Source organism: Accipiter gentilis, chromosome 31 (assembly GCF_929443795.1).
Source record: "Accipiter gentilis chromosome 31, bAccGen1.1, whole genome shotgun sequence".
In the NCBI taxonomy this organism is placed as follows: domain Eukaryota; kingdom Metazoa; phylum Chordata; class Aves; order Accipitriformes; family Accipitridae; genus Astur; species Astur gentilis.
The window spans coordinates 3,410,766-3,416,765 of NC_064910.1; positions in this window are offsets into that span (position 1 = coordinate 3,410,766).

The following is a 6,000-nucleotide window of genomic DNA, read 5'->3' on the forward strand; positions in this document are numbered from 1 at the left end:
AGCATAAGTTCACCCTGTTATCTAAGGTGACGGTTGTCCCCCACATCCTAACCTCAGGTGTTGCTTGCAACCTCTCCCTGTGCGAGCACTGGTGCTCACAAGGGTGTGTGGTGTACCACATTTCTTGGTTAAAAAAAAGTAAAAAAAATACACTGTCATGACTCCCATTTGTATATTATGAAAAACAAGAGGCCCATAAGCCACGACACTTTGAAATTCATTGCCCAGGATCATAAGCAACCTGAGCAGAAAGCACCCCAATCCAAAGGTGTGACTGGGGCACACTGGCACACTGGGCAGCTTTAGAAGTGTGTGCTTACCCATGGGTACACTTCCAGGCTGTTTTTTGGGATGGCCTACCTTTACCAAGAGCATGGATATATCCAGGAAGGCTGTGGCAAAAGTCAAGTGTAAACCCAGCCTTTCCTTTAAAACATAGTCAAGTACCACCAACTTCTGCATTTAAGCATTAAAGAAACTACCAAGATGCCTACAGAATACATTAGCAACAATCAGAACAGACTAATGTTAAAAACAAAACAACAAACCAGCAAAAAAAACCCCTAATAATTAAAAAAAAATTACAGCAAGGAACAAAGAAAAAGAAAAAAAAGGAAAAAAAAAAAAAAAAGCTGGAGCCTTCTTACACTCTTTGACATGGAATAAATCAAGCTTCCTCATGTAAGAATCTACAAATTGTTACCTGCAGCTCTCTGTGCTGTCCAGCTACTCTTCTGGTTTCCCACCAGCCCTTTTCTGCTGAAGCTCTTTGACAGTGCTTTCGTGTATGAGTGTGCTAGTTTATTTTCTGTTGTCTCTTGTTTTCTTGCATAAGACTAAAAGCTTTTTGCTTCCTCTGTAATAAACATCTGTCTCCAAATCTACATGCCGTACTGTCCAACAATGCAAATGAAAGCAATGTTTCACAACTCACATGAATATGTATTTTTAAAGATGTTAAATGCATTATAAGAAACAGCCAAAGAATGTGCATTGCTTTTTCAATATCTCCATTGTTGAAACGAAACCTCAGCAGCAGCATATCATGTGTGTGTGTGTGTGTGTTACAGATAACATGCGCAGGCAACATGAGGTTTGCAGCTGCTAGCAGTCTGATAAAAAAATCTAGGCAAAGTGAAATGCTGCTTTTTAAGATGTGGATGAGTCTGTTAATGACAATATCTTCTGCAACTTTTCTTGATCCAAGCCATATGGGTTTATATTATCAGCTCTTCAGAGGATTCTTGGGTCTAAATTAGACTACAAAGAAGGTCATTTTCTGTGACTCATTTGTGCCAAGCAAGGAAATCATTTCCTCTCTTGATCTACATGATAGCTTTCTCTCGGGAGGAAACAGAATATAAGAAGCTTTCTAATCTCCTTTTGCATTATGCAAGAAACTAACAAAATATGAACCTACTGTCCCCTGGGTACCACAAAGCTGCTACCTATATTTATGTGAAGGAACAATGTATTTAAGACAAATCTAAGGAAATATCACTGTAACACAAAGTAAGACTATGATCTGATGACTGAGCAAGATATTGTGATTGAATTTTAGGAGGACATAGATAGTTTCAACTAATAATATCTATACCAGGCAGCTACTATCCATATAGAGATGCTGCATGGTATGACTACTCCAACTAGGGTGACCTAATAAACATTTATCCCTGGCAAAGTGAGTGAAGAAGCAAAGATGTCTTTCGTAGTGCCTCTGAATCTTACTCCCTGACTGAGCAATAAATTTAGCCCTTGCAGTGATACATTTCACCATAAGATAGTAATAGTCTTTTTTTTTTTTTTTTTTTTTTCTCCTTAAGTCCTAGAACCAACCAACTGGTCAGGAAAGGGCTGCAGTCCTTCTCCCAATCTCCATGCATAGTGAAGTATGGCAGAAATATAATGAACCTATGTAAGCAGGAAATTAAGAATGAGTCTGTGATTACCTGTGTCTCCATAGGCTAAGAGTTTGCATCTGACATAGCTACAGAGGAATGAAGAAACAGTAATGAAATCACTTGTATGATTAGTCTGGCAGAGAAACACTTTGGCCATTACACTAAATGAAAGAAGGAAAGGAAGAGAATGATGAGAAGAAGAAGGTTTTAATTAGCAAAATGTCACCAACAGTGACAAGAAAGCACAGATTTCACAAAAATACAAAAGTGATAAAGTTTAATTGAAGGAGAAACATGGGAAAGAGTGGACACTACTGAGATGGCTGTTACTGAATGGGGCGGGGGGGGGGTACCAGTATGTACATGTATGGTGCATTCACACATTGGATAAAAATAGATCTGTGCATCAGAAGCAGGAAAACTGGGGATTGCACTGCAGTAACTACACTTAAAGAAAGCAAAGATCTCCACTGTGACCCCAGAGTACAGGAAGAAAAGCATGTCTACCTGTTGTTCTTACTACTTGCCTTTTCAAAAAATCTCACATTTTTGCTGGTTGTTGCTGGAACACTGGGCCAGGAAGAGGCCAGAAGGGGGAGAAGAAAAATGGCTCTAATTACAGGAAAAAGGGGCCAGTGAGAACTGGTTGTTACAATAGCTGAGACAATACAACTAATTTTCATGTTGTATGTTTTTTTAATTTTTTTTTTTTAAAAGAGCAATTTGCTCCTTTAATTCTTGTACATCACTTCTAAAAATCTGTTAGTCTAGTGTCTGCCTAAAAAATGTAACTATGTTAAAATCTTAGTCATTTCAGCAGCAAGCACAGAACGTTCAGGATTCCAGTGAAGTTTACCACCATGAAATACCTTCTGGTTAAACTCGTAGAAGCATTGCGTTCTGGGTCATATCTGCTTTACTTGAGCCTATAAACTTTGCTTTCCTATTAAGGAACAAATCCCTTTGTCCTTCCATAAAAGATTATAATGTAATAAAACTGCATTAAGATCTTACAGGAAAAAAAACAAAACCAGTGATTATGTACAAGAATGAAATGTCATGAATTTTACTGCAGCTTAATAAGTATGCATCCATTCTCATCTCTCCCAGATTAGCCTTCTGTGGAACTGCTGTAACTAAGTGAAAACAGTAAATGATCTTGAGAAAGAAAAACTGAGCAGCAGTGGGACTTTCTATTTTTTTTTTAAATATTGGGTACTGCTGTTTACAATAAATATGTGGTTATGCAAGCAGGCGTATAAACACCCATATTTCACAAGTCATTGCATATTGGCAGCCATAATCATCACTTTCATATCTTCTTTGCTTTTATGTCATCAGCTCATCTGCAGTCTTCTCCGTTCTTTATGAGAATTAATTTGACAACACAGGACTCCATCCTTACTCTCCAAGGCAATGCTTCAATGCCCCCCAGTTTAGCTGCACCAGTAGTACCTCTTCTGAGGGGACCACAAGGCGAGCTCTTACCCCATCTTCTCCCTTCTGTCCACCCCAGGGGATTGTACAGTCCCCCAGAGGGAAGCCACTGGGATTATACTACCAACATTTACCCCAAACCACCCATAAAGCAAACACTTCTCTGCCTCCCAGATATGTCCCAGTTTTGTGCTATAAGCAAGATATATATGACAGATGCTATAAAGTTTACATTGACTTCGAGAAGCTTTGCATAATTCATCCACAAGCAGTGCCGTGAGTGACACAGCTATCCCACATGCAGCTATAAACCCTGAATAGACTTTTCCATGTAGTCACGCGTTTACTATGGGTCAGATCCTGTGGTCTTCTATTTGCTCAAAAATCCCATTGAAGCCAATGCTGGCGGGTCAGCTTGCAAATGCCACCCTCTCTCTGGCTGGTGAATAGCTCCCATTGAACACACTGGGATTACTCATGTGTGTGAGTAACTACTAAGGAGAGCAAAAGGAGCAAAATCCGGTCCTCATTAGGGACTGCGAATCTGAAAAAAACCCTCCTTCAGTGAGTAGTACCAGTCTGGCAGAGCAACCCTGCAGGCGAGATCCTACCTAGGAAAGGCAATGTGGTGCAATTTGGCACCATTTTTTTAGCATGAAATTCTTTAAAGCATCAGCTAATTATCCAGGCATGACTGCATGGAGGAGCTCTCTCCCTTCACAGTACATGAGCAAAGATAATCTTATACCATGAAACACAATTAGCCAGATGGTTATTTGGAGGTTTTTGGAAGAGAAGCAATTTCTCTGATCTGGAAGATAAAAAAAATCAAAGCTGAATTAAAAAAAAATCATGCCACACTTGATTCCCAAGTATTTAATTACATATTATCATGGGTAACTACTAATCGGCTCCAATTACACAATCTTATTTTATTGCTGTTGGAAACACATTTTTAGCCACTATATAATGCGTATATTTAAGTCAATAGCTGAATAAACAGTCTGGAAAACACATCATTTATACCCAGATTTGGTTACTAGCGTGATTATCATCTGCCACCTGCTGGAAATAGCTGTGATATCTCAACTAAGTACCACAGATGGAAGGTCTGGCCATTCATAGAACAAGCACAAATGTCAAAGAGCAAAATACGCTCCTTGGACCCAGGAGCTTATTCCTCTTGCACTCAGTGGAACAGTTTAATTTGCACATGGGGGTATTTCCGTGCATTCACAGAGAAGCCATAACATGACATTGTTTAAACAAGCAGAAATTTAATTTGCTATTGAGAATAATGTTATCTGCCTGTGTCTGACCAGAAGGCAAGATACATAATCTGAAACTAATGCACCCAGCTAATCCCATCTCAAGCTGGCATAGTGCTCCTGCCACTCTGCTGGAAATGGCACTATTGCAGGTCCCTGCACACCATCCTCCCAATGGATTGCTTCCTCTACCCAACATAGTCTAGCATCATCTTTGAGACTCATTTGAAGAGCTTGACTATTCTGGCGTTATGGTGGCCCATAAAATCCTTAAGGAAAACAAAACCTGCCTGCCCAAGACATCTGCTCTCACTCAAAAAAAAAAAAAAAAAAAAAAAGGCAAAACCCGAAGCGAGAGGGTTTGGATGAGGTATTCTTCGGAGTGCCAGAACCTTGTAACTTGCTGCCTCTGTGCCAGCAAACCCGAGTAAGTAATCCAAGTAAGCCAGAGGGTAAATCCAAAGGCAGCGCTGCAAGACTCGCTTTCCTCTCTCGCTTGCGTGGAACAGGCTGAATAGTATCAGGACGCACAGGTAAGACTAGCAGTCCTCGTCAGTGTGCTGGCTTACTGCCTCTGACTGGCCGATGATGGGACTAATTGTACTGGTGTAATTTTGCAGCTGGTAGGTCTCCCCAAGCTGGTGGGGAGAGAGAGACAGGTACAACTAGATCAGAGTTTCAGATTATTATTTTTTTTTTCCCCAAAATCACACCCAGGCCCTTAAGCAGCTGAATTCTGTGTGCCCAACAGGTTTAGAAGAACAGCCCAGGGTTCATGTTTAGCTAGTGCTTGCATTCAGGGAAACAGTGCCTTTCTCTGGGTACCTTTCAATTATTTCTGAGGGTAAAGAAGGAGAATCAAAAATGAACATGGGGATACAACTGACTTTTGAAGGTTATCCAGGTCTCTGGGGTGGAGTGGAGAAAGAAAAAAAGAATACACATCCAAGGAGCTAATAAAATTACAGCTAATTCCTCATTTTCTCCACTAACTTGTTTTAGCCATTATGAAGTAATCAGATGTTCATAGCAGGAAGAAGTAATACAAGCTCTGAAAGCAATATAACAAATCTGAAACACTGAGCAACACATTAGCAAGTATTAACATTGGCATCTGCTATCCCATGCCTCCAGCGGAGCAGAAGGGCCAGTCCTGCCCGAGGTGTGCCCTGCTGGGCAGGGGCATGTGTGTCCTCCTGCAGTGGGCAGCATTCACACAGGGATTACTAACCGCAGCCCCTTCCCGCACCCACCTACAAACCCACAAAACAATGTTTTGGTTGGCATTTGCTTTTAGCCGAAAACCTTTGCCGCTTCACAGTGCTTTTTCTGTTTTTAGGAGGTCGCTATGCTTCAGGCCCCTCCAAGTTTTCTCCTCTGTGCCGCTCTTAGGA